The following is a 19,918-nucleotide window of genomic DNA, read 5'->3' as shown; positions in this document are numbered from 1 at the left end:
CCTTTTCAGTTTCACATTCTCTCCTTGCATCGGCAATGGCCCGGCCAAGATCATCATCGGCGAGGCTCATCCGGTGCCTCTTGATCTTCTACTTCATTGTCTTCATTGCCTTCGCGAGTATCATCGTATTCGGGGAAATTGGGATAACCGTCATCATCCTCTTCCTCTTCTTCATTGTCTTCCATCATAACCCCTCTTTCTCCGTGCTTGGTCCAACAATAGTAGCTTGGGCATGAAACCGGATCGCGAAGGTGGCTGTGAATGAGACTCGAGCGAGCGTAATTTACGGTATTCTTGCAGTCCACACATGGACAATACATGAAGCCACCATGTTTGTTTGCCTCCGCCACGGCCATAAAATTATCCAGGCCTGCAGTGAACTCGTCAAACCGTCGGTCAATGTACATCCATTGCCGATTCATCTGCATGATATAATTAAGCTGGTCAAAACCATTACAGAACATCACGATGTATATATACACATGCATTTTATCAATTGCGGATGAAAAGGATAAAGTTGTTAACCTCGATGAAGAAGAAAAAAGCAAGTTAAGTGTGGCTTGATTTGTGTAAACTCAAGTGGCAAATCCTCTTAAGCATTTCATCGAACACCTCTTGTGCATGTGAAGAAGAGAGGAGAGCAATACACCCTCTTGTGAAGATAGTGAAAAAATGGCTAAGTGTGGCTCACACTTGGGCGGGGGCAAGGTTATATAGCCGGAGGGGGCCTTTGGACCCGGTTTGTCATACAAGCCGGGACTAAAGGGTTCCCCGGGCTGACACGGCCTGCCGCGGCCTGCGGGTGGACCCTTTGGACCCGGTTTATATGACAAACCGGGTCCAAAGGCCGCTACGAGACAGGCGCCAGCGGGTGGGGTCGTCCTGGGCAGAAACGAACCGGGTCCAATGGGGGCATTGGACCCGGTTTGGTTCAGCAGTGGGTCATTTGCTTGGGACCAAAGGCCTCTTCTCCACTAGTGCATCACATGCAATTCATATGTGATATGATATGGCCCTTTTGTCTTTGCTCCTTTGATCTTCATCTCCAAAGCACGGACATGATCCTCCATCATCAACGGGCATGATCTCCATCATCGTCGGCGTAGCACCAAGGTCAATGGCGCCGTCTTCATGATTGTCCTCCATGTAGCAACTATTATAACTACTTTCAAATACTACTCAACATGAAAAATTAAAGACAACCATAAGGCTCCTGCCGGTTGCCACAATACAATAATGATCATCTCATACATATTCATCATCACATTATGGCCATATCACATCACCAAACTCTGCAAAAACAAGTTAGACGGTTCTAATTTGATTTGCATATTTTACGTGGTTTAGGGTTTTCGCATAAGATCCAATCTACCTACGAACATGAACAACAACGGTGATACTAATGTTGTCAATAGAAAGAGTAAATTGGATCTTCACTATATTAGGAGAGACAGACATCCGCAAAGCCACTTATGCAATACAAGTTGCATGTCGAGCGTGGAGCAAATCTCATGAACGCGGTCATGTAAAGTTAGCCTGAGCCGCTTCATCCCACTATGCCACAAAGATGCAAAGTACTCGAACTAAAGATAACAAAGCATCAACGCCCACAAGACAATTGTGTTCTACTCGTGCAACCAATCTATGCATAGACACGGCTCTGATACCACTGATGGGATTCGTAGCATAGAAAACAAAAAAATTCCTACCGCAAGAACGAAAACCAAGCCAAGATCTAATCTAGTAGACAGTAGCAACGAGGAGATGATGAGACTAACCCTCGAAGATTCGCAAAGCTTAACGAGATTAGATCTCGGGGTAGATGTAGACGATCACTTGCCGCTTGCAAAAGCGCGTAGAAGATCTTGATCTCGACGGTGCCACAATCGGGCAGCACCTCCGTACTCGGTCACACGTTCGGTGTTGATGAAGACGACGTCCTTCTCCCCGTTCCAGCGGGCAGCGGAAGTAGTAGCTCCTCCCTGAACCCGGCAGCACGACGGCGTGGTGGCGGTGACGATGGAGATCTCCGGCAGAGCTTTGCTAAGCGTTGCGGGAGAGAGGGAGGAGCGGGGCGGCTAGGGTTTGGGGAGAGGGGGTGGCCGGCCAAGGTGGTGATGTTGTGGTGGCCGGCCCCCTCCCCTTGGCCCCTCATTATATAGGTGGAACCCCCAAGTGTTGGACTACAAGTCTTCGAATAAGACCCCAACCAAAAACCTTCCATGTGTAGGGAAACCTACCCAAGGTGGGATTCCCACCTCAAGTGGGACTCGCACCCTTCCATGAGGGGGGGTGGCCGGCCCCCTTGGTGGAGTCCACTTGGGACTCCACCCCTCTAGGGTTGGCCGGCCATGGGTGGTGGAGTCCCTTTGGGACTCCGCCTTCCAAAGTGATTTCTTCTGGACTTTTCTAGAACCTTCTAGAACCTTCCATAAATGCACCGGATCATTTTCAAACTTATAAAATGACTTCCTATATATGAATCTTATTCTCCGGACCATTCCGGAACTCCTCGTGATGTCCGGGATCCCATCCGAGACTTCGAACAAAACTTCGAACTCCATTCCATATTCAAGTTCTGCTAATACGACATCAAACCTTAAGTGTGTCACCCTACGGTTCGCGAACTATGCAGACATGGTTGAGACTTCTCTCCGACTAATAACCAATAGCGGGATCTGGAGATCCATAATGGCTCCCACATATTCAACGATGACTTAGTGATCGAATGAACCATTTACATACGATACTGATTCCCTTTGTCACGCGATATTTTACTTGTCCGAGGTTTGATCATCGGTATCTCTATACCTCGTTCAACCTCGTCTCATGACAAGTACTCTTTACTCGTACCATGGTATGTAGTCTCTTATGAACCAGTCATATATTTGCAAACTAATTAGACGACATTCCACCGAGAGGGCCCAGAGTATATCTATCCGTCATCAGGATGGACAAATCCCACTGTTGATCCATATGCCTCAACTCATACTTTCTGGATACCTAATCCCATCTTTATAACCACCCATTTACGCAGTGGCATTTGATGTAATCAAAGTACCCTTCCGGCATAAGTGATTTATATGATCTCATGGTCGAAAGGACTAGGTAACTATGTATCGAAAGCTTATAGCAAATGAACTTAATGACGTGATCTTATGCTACGCTTAATTGGGTGTGTCCATTACATCATTCACATAATGACATAACCTTGTTATTAATAACATCCAATGTTCATGATCAAGAAACTATGATCATCAATTAATCAACAAGCTAGTTATACAAGAGGCTTACTAGGGACTTCTTGTTGTTTACATAACACACATGTATCAATGTTTCGGTTAATACAATTATAGCATGGTATATAAACATTCATCATAAACACAAAGATATATAATAACCAATTTATTATTGCCTCTTGGGCATATCTCCAACACCTGCATCGTAAACGGCTCGATCGGAGAGCGATGAACGAGATGGCGCGATCGAGAAAAACAACAATACCAGAAAGACTGCCATCTGGACCCTACATCCATGGACGGTGCGGATTTGCATTGACTCGGCCGGCGAACCCGAGAATTCCTGATGCAGCACGTCCCGGGCCACCATAGGAGACGTTTTGGCCGTTTTTGTCAGGCTAGGTGGCCTCAAAAAACGAGAAAAAAAAAGTTTTGACATGCACAACGGAGAGACCAAAAATCGTCGGCCATGGTGCACCACCAACTACGACGCGACTTCAACTTCGTCGGCCATGGCAAATTTTCTTGTAGTGCCTGCCGAGCCAAGCTCAGGGGCGGTGCACGCACCCCCGTGCCTCCTCCTGCCGCTCGCGTGGCCTTCCTAGGTAAGCCGGCCCACTTCGCCAGGCTGGTCCCCCACCCATTTTTTCCTTTTCTTTTTTATTTTATTTGGCTCCTTCCGGGGAGCCTAATAAAATAGGGATGCCCATTTAATTAAAATAAAATCATATTTTTATATAATTAAATATATTTCAATGTATTTATTCAACTAATCAAATATTAAACATATCCTTAATTACTAATTAGTCCAAGACACCTCCGAACTATATATTCCAAACCTCTTTTGGAACTCACCGAAATCCTATTTCAGATGTTTCTCTCAACTCTGATGAATCTGACAATACCTATAGTTTTATTGAACCCTTAAGCGTGTTACCCTGCGGTTCGGGAATAACATAGCTATGACCGGCGACCAGTTCACCGACCATATGATCACTACGGGGGTCTCGAGAACCATTGTGTTCACTATGAAATCCACGAAGATATAATCATCGTTTGAACCTATGCAAATAGCCTTACTCCTTTGTTCATTCGATACTTGCACTTGTCCGAGATATGATCATCGGTATCTCGATACCTATTTTGACATCGCTACCTACAAGGCTTATTCACTCGTTGACACACGATTGTATCCCCATGACCTAGTCATTAGCTAAGCAACATTCATGGATATAATCTAACTGAGTGGGCCCTTAATAAAGTATATTCCTTTCACTTGGACGGAACAAATCCCGCTCTTGATAACGTAGGCCTCTACCATTCCATCAGTATACCTATGGCGATTGAAACTGCTAAGCAACCTCAAGAGATGGTGATTAATACCATCTCACGGTCTAAGGATTAAGTTATTATGCACTCGATATAATACCATAACATTGAACTCCATACCGTATGATCGTGTTATAATACTTATGTTGCAGGTATGTCCACCATATCATTCATCTAATGATATGACCTCATTATCAATGACGTGTGTGTCCATGATCGGGAAAACCTCGACCAACTATTGACCTCAATGAACCATCATGCACTTGTGTGCTAACCAGGGACAACGGGTTGTTTACAATACCACATGTGTGTTTTCCTCATAATACAGTTATCATGGCACGAAAACGAATTATGAACATTTGTACATATAATATATCCATTATTATGGCACGAAAACGAATTATGAATTAGGAGCATAAAAATCCGCACGACAACTGCTAGAACATTTTATGGCGTCGTCTTCAGCAACTAAGGAGCACACCGGCCACAAGTGCTAGAACCTCTTCTAGCATCCTAATCAACCTGGTGCAAACACCTAAGCTTTGGGATGCTGCGATTCTGTGAGATTTGCTTTTCCATTAGATTTATAAAGCCATTCAATTTTGTCTTGGTTTTGTCCTTTTCACCTTATTTGGATTTTCCTATGATTTTCCTTTTCCCCCTTGCTTTTACTTTCAGTACTATGTTTTTACTTTACACACATACACACAAAAATCCATAAAAATAGTTTAATCTTACTTCTTGCAAACATGGGAGAAAGAACTACAAATTTTATGACTACACCAACACACCTAATAATCAATCCATTGCTAGGCCAATTACACATCCTGAAATTAAAGCTCATAGTTTTGAAGTTAGTCTTGGATTATTAAATCTTATTGCTAAAGAACAATTTGGGGGAAGCACTAGTGAGGACACCTCAATGCATCTACATAACTTTTGTGAAATTTGTGATATGAAAAAATTTAAGAATGTGAAAAATGACATTGTCAAACTTAAACTATTTCTATTTTCACTTAGAGGCAAAGCTAAAGAATGGGTACTATCACTACCTACTGCTAGTATAAACTCTTGGGATGATCTTAAAGAAGCTTTCATAAAAAAGTAATTACCCTCCAGTACAAATCATACAAAATAGAAATAGCATCCTATCCTTCAAACAAAATGATAATTAACAAGTAGCAACAGCTTGGGAAAGGATAAAAATCATGCTTAGAATATGCGCATCACGTGGAGTAAATGAATAGACCATCCTACACTGTTTCTATAATGGGTTAAATTATATGTCAAGAAGCATGCTAGATTCAGCTGCATGTGGCGTCTTTATGAGTATAACAGTTCCTGAAGAGAAAGCCATCTTAGAAAATATGTTACTAAACCATACCCAATCCATCTAGGAAGATCAACTCTGTTGAGAAAGTAGATTCCTTGGCTGCTAAAGGTGGTACCATACTTGCCTACATATCAAAACAAAATATTGACAATGTCCCTTTACAAGATCTTGTAGGAAACAAATCAGAAAATATAGGTGTCAACTACGTAAGAAACTTTGGTAACAATGGGTATGGGAACAACAATTATAATAACTCTTATGGTAGTCCACCCTTACTGATTCATCTAAAATGCATACATGAACTTTTTATTATTTCCATATATTCCTTCATATTTGCATCTCATATAAGGTTATATAAATGTTTGATATTGTTTTTGGAGATTTTCCAGTGATTTCCTTTATTTTGGTTATAACTCTACAAAACATGAATCTCCTATTTTGTGTATTTTTTACTTTAAGGGACATATACGGAGTCGAATGGACCTGGGCTTTTTCGAGGAACAATATTTTACAAGGACTAACGATATGAAACTTTGAAATCATGCAAACGGAGCCTGGAGGCCCAAAATCCTACAGGTGGTGTGACTCCCACCCTAGGCCGCACCACCCATATGGTTGGGCGCCTCGAGCGTCTTCGTCCGTCCATAAAGAGCCCCAGATGATGGTCTTGACCTAGAAACCCCTATATAAAGGACCTCCGCCACATATCGGGAAGTAGGCGAGCATAGATCAGAAACACTGAAATAGAGTCAGCACCAGCTAATATTGGAGGGGGAACATCTTCCGGAGCCGCCGCCTGAGGTATCTCTTACCCCTCCAAGATCTACATCAACACCACCATGATAAGAAGGGAGTATTCCATGTATGGACTATGGTTTTGTGGCAGTAGCTTGTTCTATCATCTATTATATACTAAAAGCAAAATGAGGATGTTTAATAGAGCCACCACATTAAGCCACATCATTAAGATTATTATAATTGTTAGATCTAAAATATGTGGCTGAGATTTAATAGAATATTAAAAGTTGCGTTAAAAGTGTAGTCTCATCCGACACGATGTAAGTCACGTAGCTGGGCAATCTGCTCTAACATGATATTTGGTACCTACCAAATTTGAAAAAGACTACCGTGCAGATAAACCATAAAGAGGAAAGCATCAGTAGGGTAGTGTATTTCTATAGGACTCTAATTGCATCCATTAAAATGTACCAAACTGCATACCTACATGCTAATATATAGATATATATTGTACATTGGGGAGCTGTCCGTATATGCAAACTATATAGATATGGAATCCATGTTAATTAGGGGTGGTTCATCTATGTAAAAAGATTATATTAAATTAATTCATTTGTTCAGATGTATAAGGATATTCTGAAGAAAAATAGATTTATGAGTTAGGCAAAACTATGCGCAAAATTCCTCCAAAAATTCATGTACGTATGAGGAGTTACCAAAAAAGAAACACGGTACATGAACTGGATCTAAATTAGTTGGGTGGACTAACTATATTCACGTACGAGATACTAAAATAGGAAAAATCGAACGGTGTATATACACATCTGCATAGGCTAGAAAATTATCAAACTATTGATTGTGAGATCTCCGATTTAAGATTGTGAGAATCTCTAATATAAGTCTGGTATTAAATAGGCGACTCATCCCTATAGTTCTTGAGTAAATAGATCGATACGTCCAAACATTAACTTGTATGCATATGTGATGATCGTTTCGGCATGAATTAACTCAACAAAAAGTACATATTGTGCACGTCAAGGACACCTAACAACAATCCTACGCCGTCAAAAAAATCCTACGAGTAGTACCCAGTCAGCGGAAAAATAGTTTGGTAACAATCGTATTAGCGTTTTCGGACATATACCGGTGGACAATCGTATTAGCGTTTTCGGACAATCCTACACCGTCAAGGTTCATTTAATTGGTTTTAAATTATACCGGTGGACAATCGTATTGGCGTTTTCGGACATGCCGAAAATACCAGCCAAAATACCTCCCATAATTTATAAATTTATAAACTTGTCTAAAATTTATCAAAAATCTTTATAATTGAGCAAATTATATAACTACCGGGATATTCCGTCTGGTATAAATTTGTCCCCGTGCTAACCGGAATAACTGTTTTTTGCAAGTTTTTGGAAATCTCAACAAAGGAAAATATTTATTTTAACCAAGAGGCCCAAATCAAATTCATCTGACATCTTTTCTTTTTTACTCGGATCCAGCTCACGCCAACCAGGACAAAGCATAGTGCATGATCACAAGAGGGTGATTGGCTCATGTTCTAGGCATAATAATGGCTGTATCATAGGAAGGAGAGCACAGACAAGGTTAAGCAGTTTGATGCTAGGCAACCACTTTAGACCATCAGTTATTTCACATTAGCGTGGCTAATGCGTACATCAGCAGATCCACCATACGCGACTAGATTGGCGAAAACTTCGGTCATTGTTAACTTTCCTAGCTCATCTTTTCGTGAAATCGCTCTCTTCCACACGAGGGCATCCATGAGAACAAAAAAGTTGCCTAGCGATTAGTAGGAACAAGGCATATACATGGGGTTTGTTCAACTGCGACTCAACTGCGACTGTTGTAGAAGACCAATATAGCTCATGGGCAAGTGTTTTTTAATCACCTATATGCCTCGAAACTTTCTTCAATTGAAATATCCTTGCCACTTCCGATAACAGGTTAGCTAATGCCCTATATACCATGATTATGTGCAAGAACTATGTGAACCATGATCAAAGTTTGTGGTGGATGTAGAATAATACCATTCAGAAGTTAGAATTCAATGTTCATAGAGCCATAAATTTATTTCGCAAACATAATGGTGCATTTAAGAAGATGCCCTCGCAATGTATTAACATCATATGAGTTGCCCAGCATTATTATGGTTATCTATGTAACCCCTTTGTGGTGGATCTATTTTTATGAGTTCATATTTGAGATTGGGATCCTCTTTTTTGTGTGAGATGTATAAGTAGATGCATATTATGTGCCCCTTCTCAATAATTGTTTTGATCCAATTTGTACAAGAAAAGATTTGTGTGGAATGTGTGTGTTAGATAGAGTAACATGGGGGTAGTGATTGAATGGTGACACAAAATTCAAGATCTACTTTGGTTTTTACCTTCCGTTTGTTGCCTCACTAGGGAATAAGTGGATACATGCGCTATAGTTTCATCTAGTGACATTCTAGGTGGTCTTAGTTAAAGAAATGTAGTATATTTAAGATCCAAACATTATGTCAAAGTTCTTAAAGCTATACTCTGTTAATTCTTAAATACCAGATTGCTTGGAGTTTTCCCTTTATAGAGGAGTATAAAAGAGATATGATGCATCATCCCTATGTTAGGATGTAATGTCCATACAAATAATTATTTCACAATGTGATATTCCACTAACATAATATAACTTATGAATTGCTTAAGTCCATTACACCTTTATGACAGAATAGACAAGTAAAACCATGAACCCCGGTCCAATTTTAATCATAAGAAACACCAAACCAACACTTTTATCAACCTTTACAATTTCGGCACTTATTAATTTCGTAAATACAAAAAATACTTTTACCTTTAGCAAATCCAATCCAAAACCCAGAAAGACCTTTACTTTATTGTTTTACGTTTATTGCCTAGCGTAGATTGCTTTACTTTTATGTATTTACAATACTCTTCGTATTACTTACACGAAACCTTGTGCTTGATAACCACACGATGGAGTTGGGGACAGAAGGAAATTTATTTTGTTTTATATATTGCTTGAAGAGGAGAAGGGGAGTAATTCTTTGCCAATTCCCCGAGAGTTTGATATAAATCATTGAGTCACCCTTGTGGGGAAAAACGCTTGCTACAACACTCTGCACTTTGAGTCCCAACGAGTTGGTACACACAAGGTGTTGCCATCAAGAACTACATCGCCATTGCAGCATCTTCAAGCTAGGAACTCATCTTCGATTCCCAAGGCAACTGCCAGAACATTTTCTGGCGTTGTTGCCAGGGAGTTGCAAGAATACATCGCGGGTGCATCATCATCAAGCAGGGAGAACATCTTCGTCTTCAAGGCAATAGTCAGAACATTTTCTGGTGCCGTCTTCATCAACAAGGTGCACTTAAGCTTGGGGAAGCTGCAAATCCCGTGAGTTTTTCCTTTTTCTTTAGATCTACACAGCAATTTACTTTTTAAAACCCATAAAAATCAGTTTTCATTATGTCAACATGAAAAGCACCCATCGGAAGTGAGATACATTATTTCAAACAACTTCTGGGAGGGTTGTGGTTATGTTTAGTATAATTTTACTGGAGGTGGTGGGGGGGGGGGGGTGCTCCAGCACAATGGCAAGAGTGGACAGAGAACTGTAAAGATGTAGTGTTTAACGTAATGATGATAGATCTAGTTGGCTGTTGACTAAATATGAGTATTTAGCTGGTAGATCCATGTATTTGGGCACCTCTAGGAATCGGAAGCCGATATATGGTTCCCATCGGACCAGGATATGGCCGTACGATTAGAAGCACCACGACCATTCGATCTTCGACCAGGCCCGCACGTGAATTACCGTGAATCAAGGACTGAAATCACTTGCAAAAATATAGGAATCGGTTATCATTAATAATCGTAGAGTTTCCAAACTGCTGCCGATAACTACTCCTCATTTTATATTTTCGGGAAAATAAATTAACATTTAAAGAAATTAATCATTTAAGCAAAATAAGTCTCCATGACATGTGATTTGCTTCCGTACAGAACAAATGCTGTTTCCAATGCTATCTATATTTGATTTCGATCCGAGAAAAAAGAATGTTTTCAATGCTAATAAAATCAGCTTCTAATGGAATCCAAATTTGCTTCTATCTGAAAATAGCTTCACCTCTTGTTTCAAAAATATCAACATCATTATTGTACCGAGTACCGACCAGATAATACTTTGTTCTTTGTCACTGATGAAATTTGCTTCGGCTTAACATAGCTTGTATACTTAGAATGGAGTACTATTTTTTCAATGCTAATAAAATCATCGGACACCATCGATGGAGCATGGAGTCACCAGCTCGTCGCCCTTGTAAAGTGCGTGCTTCTACGAAATCAGTAACCTTTTGGATCTCAATGTTGAGGACGTCCATAATCATGCTGCAAACAATATATAAACTTAAAACAACCATATGTCTTGAGAAAGTCAAACAACCTACAAACATACCTTTCCTAGAAAACCAAGCGATCCACCTTTGCGTTCTCCTACAGAAATCCATGTGCGAGGGTGCTTCTTCTAGGTCCCGACGCAGGCTACTATGGAGACATAGACACTTCCCAAGAAATTAAGGCTTGCTCCAAAGATATGATCATATGAAACATGCTTCCGCCAACCCCATGCACCCGGAGGATGAGCAGAATGGTGAGGTCTTTGATTTCAGGTATTTATTCATTTATAGGACATAAATATAGATCAAATGCCACCACATTAGCTTGCCTGCAATCACCAAGGATGGTCAATCTTCTCCTGCAGGTAAATAATGAGACCATAAAAATTCAAGTAGGGAAACGCAGTTATGAATTACATTGATAAAGATGGGCACGAAGCATGTATGCAGTATGTACGACACAGGCACAGAGCATGTATGCAGCTTCGAACATCTGGATATTTAATTTGTTAATGCTTCGATGCTACTGTTCAGATCTCCGAGGAAACACCATGCATTCAACAACCTGCAGGAAGTTACATTGACAAAAATGGGCGTGAAGCATGTATGCAGTTTGTACGACGCAGGTACGAAGCATGTATGCAGCTTGGAACATGTATTTGTTAAGCTGGAAGCATGGCAAGAATACTAATAAAGCTGTCATATATAGTGTTCCAAGCACTTTGAATGCATGGTGTTCAGCCAGACCTCTAAAGAGTAACGACGAAGCATTATGAAATTAGGATGGTAGCACATAAGAAGCATGAATGAAAAAACAAGAATTCACACAACATATGGGGCACTAATTAAATATATTCATTATATATGATAAATTTAGGAAGCACGAAGCCAAGTTTCAACCAAAAATAGTTAAATACTGGAAACCCATACACTAACTAAATCAGGAAGCATGGATATGAAGTGGTGCTCAGTTTGAAAATTTGAGAAAAGCAAAGAAGCATGGTTGACAGTGGATAAAGCAAATATTCTCTACGATGTAGCTAGGAGCATCCGTAAGAAACAAAGAAGCATCCCTAGTATTGTGTGCACCCAAACTTTTGTACAATAGCTACAAGAATAAGAAGCAAGAGGCCATGTTGGTGTGTTTACCGGATCCATCAAATCAATTGTAGGTGTGTCAGATTTAATCTTCAAAGTTTTGATAAATGCATGCCGCCAAACCATTCCATTCACATGAATCATCGTATCAGCATCTTGCATACCAATTGGAACAAACCTTCATATTGAATATTTAAATTTGCAGGAAAATACTAGTTCTAGCACAAGAATTTGCATCACGTGGCAGCACAAAGAATATAGAAGGATAGAATATTTAGAGACCGGAAATACCGTGGGTACCTTTGAGAAGAAAGCACGCTATAAAGATGAAGTAAGGCCGGAGGATACATGCTCTGGCGTCGCTGCCGAGAATGGTCGGCGAACAAGGTGAGCTGTAGCGGGCGCTGCCAATCAAGGATGCCCCGACGACTATTTCCCACGGTGAAACGGCATGGGTGCCATTGCAGGACTAGATCCAGGTGGGTCTCGGCTGGTATGGGAGGGCGCGGCGCGGTGGGAATAGAAGTGGCGGCGCGATGAGGTGGAGATTAGAGGCGGCGAGGAACCTATCAATTTGGGGAGGAGTATGTACACCGGCCGGGAATTTGGGGATCCAGCTGGGTGACGTGCGAAGATAATGGGCCCACTCTTTTCTTTTCGTTAGAACCAAATCTGCGTGGAGCCGTGGACCGTGGGATCAAATAGAGATTTGACGTCATCCGATGGGTCCGATGATTTGTTTCCTATCAGACCCCGACAAGTAGTGTTTACCCATTTGGCGCTAAAAACTAGTATTACTATTAAGTGCCACATAGAACGCTTCGGTGGATTAAGATACCTTAAAAAATTAAAGTCTTCCTTTGGATTGCTGAGAACAATAGTATTTATTTTTTTCGCGAAAACGTAAAAAGCTTTGTGTTTCGATTCATTGATAGAAAAAGGAGTTTACATTACAAGCCTAAGAAAAGGCCGAACACCCACAGTACACACCCGACACTCAAACTAGACTACGACAAAAAGGCCAAAATCCATCGAGTGCTCCTCCAGGACGCTGCAGAGTGAGCTGCTCCGCAAGACAGGACCCTTGCCGATGAAAGTCACAGTGCTTGTGCATCGTCAAAATTACCAAGAGCGTGCCAGCCGCAGCCAAGACGCGTACCACCTTCGTGCAAAAATAGGACCCTGGGCGTTGATTTCGTCCAATTCCGAGAATATTTCCTTACTAGGATTTCTGAAACCAAAAACAGCAGAAAACAGCAACTGGCTCTTCGGCATCTCGTTAATAGGTTAGTGCCGGAAAATGCATAAATACGACATATAATGTGTATAAAACATGTAGATATCATCAATAATGTGGCATGGAACATAAGAAATTATCGATACGTCGGAGACGTATCAGCATCCCCAAGCTTAGTTCCTGCTTGTCCCGAGCAGGTAAACGATAACAAAGATAATTTCTGGAGTGACATGCCATCATAACCTTGATCATACTATTGTAAGCATATGTAATGAATGCAGCGATCAAAACAATGGTAATGACATGAGTAAACAACTGAATCATAAAGCAAAGACTTTTCATGAATAGTACTTCAAGATAAGCATCAATAAGTCTTGCATAAGAGTTAACTCATAAAGCAATAAATCGAAGTAAAGGTATTGAAGCAACACAAAGGAAGATTAAGTTTCAGCGGTTGCTTTCAACTTGTAACATGTATATCTCATGGATATTGTCAACATAGAGTAATATAACAAGTGCAATATGCAAGTATGTAGGAATCAATGCACAGTTCACACAAGTGTTTGCTTCTTGAGGTGGAGAGAAATAGGTGAACTGACTCAACATAAAAGTAAAAGAAAGGCCCTTCGCAGAGGGAAGCATTGATTGCTATATTTGTGCTAGAGCTTTGGTTTTGAAAACAAGAAACAATTTTGTCAACGGTAGTAATAAAGCATATGTATCATGTAAATTATATCTTACAAGTTGCAAGCCTCATGCATAGTATACTAATAGTGCCCGCACCTTGTCCTAATTAGCTTGGATTACCGGGATTATCGCAATACACATGTTTTAACCAAGTGTCACAAAGGGGTACCTCTATGCCGCCTGTACAAAGGTCTAAGGAGAAAGCTCGCATTTGGATTTCTCGTTTTTTGATTATTCTCAACTTAGACATCCATACCGGGACAACATAGACAACAGATAATGGACTCCTCTTTAACGCATAAGAATGTAACAACAATTAATGTTCTCATATGAGATTGAGGATATATGTCCAAAACTGAAACTTCCACCATGATTCATGGCTTTAGTTAGCGGCCCAATGTTCTTCTCTAACAATATGCATGCTCTAACCATTAAATGAGTGGTAAATCTCCCTTACTTCAGACAAGACGGACATGCATAGCAACTCACATGATATTCAACAAAGTGTAGTTGATGGCGTCCCCAGGAACATGGTTATCGCTCAACAAGCAACTTAATAAGAGATAAAGTGCATAAGTACATATTCAATACCACAATAGTTTTTAGGCTATTTGTCCCATGAGCTATATATTGCAAAGGTAAAGAATGGAAATTTTAAAGGTAGCACTCAAGCAATTTACTTTGGAATGGCGGAGAAATACCATGTAGTAGGTAGGTATGGTGGACACAAATGGCATAGTGGTTGGCTCAAGGATTTTGGATGCATGAGAAGTATTCCCTCTCGATACAAGGTTTAGGCTAGCAAGGTTATTTGAAACAAACACAAGGATGAACCGGTGCAGCAAAACTCACATAAAAGACACATTGTAAACATTATAAGACTCTACACCGTCTTCCTTGTTGTTCAAAACTCAATACCAGAAATTATCTAGACTTTAGAGAGACCAAATATGCAAACCAAATTTAGCAAGCTCTAGGTGTTTCTTCATTAATGGGTGCAAAGTATATGATGCAAGAGCTTAAACATGAGCACAACAATTGCCAAGTATCAAATTATTCAAGACATTTTAGAATTACTACATGTAGCATTTCCCGATTCCAACCATATAACAATTTAACGAAGAAGATTCAACCTTCGCCATGAATACTATGAGTTAAGCCTAAGGACATATTTGTCCATATGCAACAGCGGAGAGTGTCTCTCTCCCACACGATGAATGCTAGGATCCATTTTATTCAAACAAAAACAAAAACAAAAACAAACAGACGCTCCAAGCAAAACACATAAGATGTGATGGAATAAAAATATAGTTTCAGTGGAGGAACCTGATAATGGTGTCGATGAAGAAGGGGATGCCTTGGGCATCCCCAAGCTTAGACGCTTGATTCTTCTTAAAATAGGCAGGGGTGAACCACCGGGGCATCCCCAAGCTTAGAGCTTTCACTCTCCTTGATCATATTGTATCATCTCCCTCTCTTGATCCTTGAAAACTTCCTCCACACCAAACTCGAAACAACTCATTAGAGGGTTAGTGCATAATAAAAATTCACATGTTCAGAGGTGACACAATCATTATTAACACTTATGGACATTGCACAAAGCTACTGGACATTAATGAAACAAAGAAATTCATCCATCATAGCAAAAGAGGCAATGCGAAATAAAAGGCAGAATCTGTCAAAACAGAACAGTCCGTAAAGACGGATTTTATTGAGGCACCAGACTTGCTCAAATGAAAATGCCCAAATTGAATGAAAGTTGCGTACATATCTGAGGATCACGCACGTAAATTGGCATATTTTTCTGAGCTACCTACGAGAGAGGCAGGTCGAAATTCGTGACGAGCAAAGAAATCTGTTTCTGCGCGAGTAATCCAAATCTAGTATGAACCTTACTATCAACGACTTTACTTGGCACAACAATGCACAAAACTAAGATAAGGAGAGGTTGCTACAGTATTAAACAACTTCCAAGACTCAAATATAAAACAAAAATACTGTAGTAAAAACATGGGTTGTCTCCCATAAGCGCTTTTCTTTAACGCCTTTCAGCTAGGCGCGGAAAGTGTATATCAAGTGTTATCAAGAGACGAAGTATCAACATCATAACTTGTTCTAATAATAGAATCAAAAGGTAACTTCATTCTCTTTCTATGGAATTGTTTCATACCTTTCTTGAGAGGAAATTGATATTTAATATTACCTTCCTTCATATCAATGATAGCTCCAACAGTTCGAAGAAAAGGTCTTCCCAATATAATGGGACAAGATGCATTGCATTCAATATCCAAGACAACAAAATCAACGGGGACAAGGTTATTGTTAACGGTAATGCAAACATTATCAACTCTCCCCAAAGGTTTCTTTATAGCATTATCAACAAGATTAACATCCAAATAACAATTCTTCAATGGTGGCAAGTCAAGCATATTATAGATTTTCTTGGGCATAACGGAAATACTTGCACCAAGATCACATAAAGCATTACAATCAAAGTCATTGACCTTCATCTTAATGATGGGCTCCCAACCATCCTCTAGCTTCCTAGGAATAGAAGCTTCACGTTCTAATTTCTCTTCTCTAGCTTTTATGAGAGCATTTGTAATATGTTTTGTGAAAGCCAAATTTATAGCACTAGCATTAGGACTCTTAGCAAGTTTTTGTAAGAACTTTATAACTTCAGAGATGTGGCAATCATCAAAATCTAAACCATTATAATCTAAAGAAATGGGATCATCATCCCCAATGTTGGAAAAAATTTCAGCAGTTTTATCACAGGCAGTTTCGACGAGTTTTAGCAGTTTCCGGCAGTTTTGCAGCCTTTGCATTAGAAGTGGTAACATTGCCAACACCAATTATTTTACCATTGATAGTAGGAGGTGCAGCAATAGGTGTGCATAAGAAATCATTATTATTTGTGGTTGTGAAGTCACACAACTTAGTATTTTGAGGAGTACCCATTTTAGTAGTAGTAAATAAAGCAAACTAGATAAAATAAATGCAAGTAACTAATTTTTTTGTGTTTTTGATATAAAGTGCAAGACAGTAAATAAAGTAAAGCTAGCAACTAATTTTTTTGTGTTTTGATATAATGCAGCAAACAAAGTAGTAAATAAAATAAAGCAAGACAAAACAAAGTAAAGAGATTGGATTGTGGAGACTCCCCTTGCAGCGTGTCTTGATCTCCCCGGCAATGGCGCCAGAAAAAGAGCTTGATACGCGTACAGCACGCGTCCGTTGGGGACCCCAAGAGGAAGGTGTGATGCGTACAGCGGCAAGTTTTCCCTCAGAAAGAAACCAAGGTTTATCGAACCAGGAGGAGCCAAGAAGCACGTCGAAGGTTGATGGCGGCGGGATGTAGTGTGGCGCAACACCAGGGATTCCGGCGCCAACGTGGAACCTGCACAACACAACCAAAGTACTTTGCCCCAACGTAACAGTGAGGTTGTCAATCTCACCGGCTTGCTGTAACAAAGGATTAGATGTATAGTGTGGATGATGATTGTTTGCGGAAAACAGTAAAACAAGTATTGCGATAGATTGTATTCGATGTAAAAGAATGGACCGGGGTCCACAGTTCACTAGAGGTGTCTCTCCCATAAGATAAACAGCATGTTGGGTGAACAAATTACAGTCCGGCAATTGACAAATAGAGAGGGCATGACCATGCACATACATGATATGATGAGTATAGTGAGATTTAATTGGGCATTACGACAAAGTACATAGACCGCTGTCCAGCATGCATCTATGCCTAAAAAGTCCACCTTCAGATTATCATCCGAACCCCTTCCAGTATTAAGTTGCAAACAACAGACAATTGCATTAAGTATGGTGCGTAATGTAATCAATAACTACATCCTCAGACATAACATCAATGTTTTATCCCTAGTGGCAACAGCACATCCACAACCTTAGAACTTTACGTCACTGTCCCAGATTTAATGGAGGCATGAACCCACTATCGAGCATAAATACTCCCTCTTGGAGTTAAGAGTAAAAACTTGGCCAGAGCTTCTACTAATAACGGAGAGCATGCAAGATCATAAACAACACATAGGTAATAGATTGATAATCAACATAACATAGTATTCTCTATCCATCGGATCCCGACAAACACAACATATAGAATTACAGATAGATGATCTTGATCATGTTAGGCAGCTCACAAGATCCGACAATGAAGCACATAAGGAGAAGACGACCATCTAGCTACTGCTATGGACCCATAGTCCAGGGGTGAACTACTCACTCATCACTCCGGAGGCGACCATGGCGGTGAAGAGTCCTCCGGGAGATGATTCCCCTCTCCGGTAGGGTGCCGGAGGCGATCTCCTGAATCCCCCGAGATGGGATTGGCGGCGGCGGTGTCTCAGTAAGGTTTTCCGTATCGTGGCTCTCGGTACTGGGGGTTTCGCGACGAAGGCTTTATGTAGGCGGAAGGGCAACACGGGGGGCCACACGAGGGCCCCACACACCAGGGCCGCGCGGCCAAGACCTGGGCCGCGCCGCCCTGTTGTGGCGGCGCCTCGTGGCCCCACTTCCTTTCCCCCTCGGTCTTCTGGAAGCTTCGTGCAAAAATAGGACCATGGGCGTTGATTTCGTCCAATTCCGAGAATATTTCCTTACTAGGATTTCTGAAACCAAAAACAGCAGAAAACGACAGACTGGCTCTTCGGCATCTCGTTAATAGGTTAGTGCCGGAAAATGCATAAATACGACATATAATGTGTATAAAACATGTAGATATCATCAATAATGTGGCATGGAACATAAGAAATTATCGATACGTCGGAGACGTATCAGCATCCCCAAGCTTAGTTCCTGCTTGTCCCGAGCAGGTAAACGATAACAAAGATAATTTCTGGAGTGACATGCCATCATAACCTTGATCATACTATTGTAAGCATATGTAATGAATGCAGCGATCAAAACAATGGTAATGACATGAGTAAACAACTGAATCATAAAGCAAAGACTTTTCATGAATAGTACTTCAAGATAAGCATCAATAAGTCTTGCATAAGAGTTAACTCATAAAGCAATAAATCGAAGTAAAGGTATTGAAGCAACACAAAGGAAGATTAAGTTTCAGCGGTTGCTTTCAACTTGTAACATGTATATCTCATGGATATTGTCAACATAGAGTAATATAACAAGTGCAATATGCAAGTATGTAGGAATCAATGCACAGTTCACACAAGTGTTTGCTTCTTGAGGTGGAGAGAAATAGGTGAACTGACTCAACATAAAAGTAAAAGAAAGGCCCTTCGCGAGAGGAAGCATTGATTGCTATATTTGTGCTAGAGCTTTGGTTTTGAAAACAAGAAACAATTTTGTCAACGGTAGTAATAAAGCATATGTATCATGTAAATTATATCTTACAAGTTGCAAGCCTCATGCATAGTATACTAATAGTGCCCGCACCTTGTCCTAATTAGCTTGGATTACCGGGATTATCGCAATACACATGTTTTAACCAAGTGTCACAAAGGGGTACCTCTATGCCGCCTGTACAAAGGTCTAAGGAGAAAGCTCGCATTTGGATTTCTCGTTTTTTGATTATTCTCAACTTAGACATCCATACCGGGACAACATAGACAACAGATAATGGACTCCTCTTTAACGCATAAGAATGTAACAACAATTAATGTTCTCATATGAGATTGAGGATATATGTCCAAAGCTGAAACTTCCACCATGATTCATGGCTTTAGTTAGCGGCCCAATGTTCTTCTCTAACAATATGCATGCTCTAACCATTAAATGAGTGGTAAATCTCCCTTACTTCGAGACAAGACGGACATGCATAACAACTCACATGATATTCAAC

This window comes from Lolium rigidum, chromosome 6 (assembly GCF_022539505.1).
Source record: "Lolium rigidum isolate FL_2022 chromosome 6, APGP_CSIRO_Lrig_0.1, whole genome shotgun sequence".
NCBI classification, from domain to species: domain Eukaryota; kingdom Viridiplantae; phylum Streptophyta; class Magnoliopsida; order Poales; family Poaceae; genus Lolium; species Lolium rigidum.
This window is presented reverse-complemented; position numbering follows the sequence as displayed.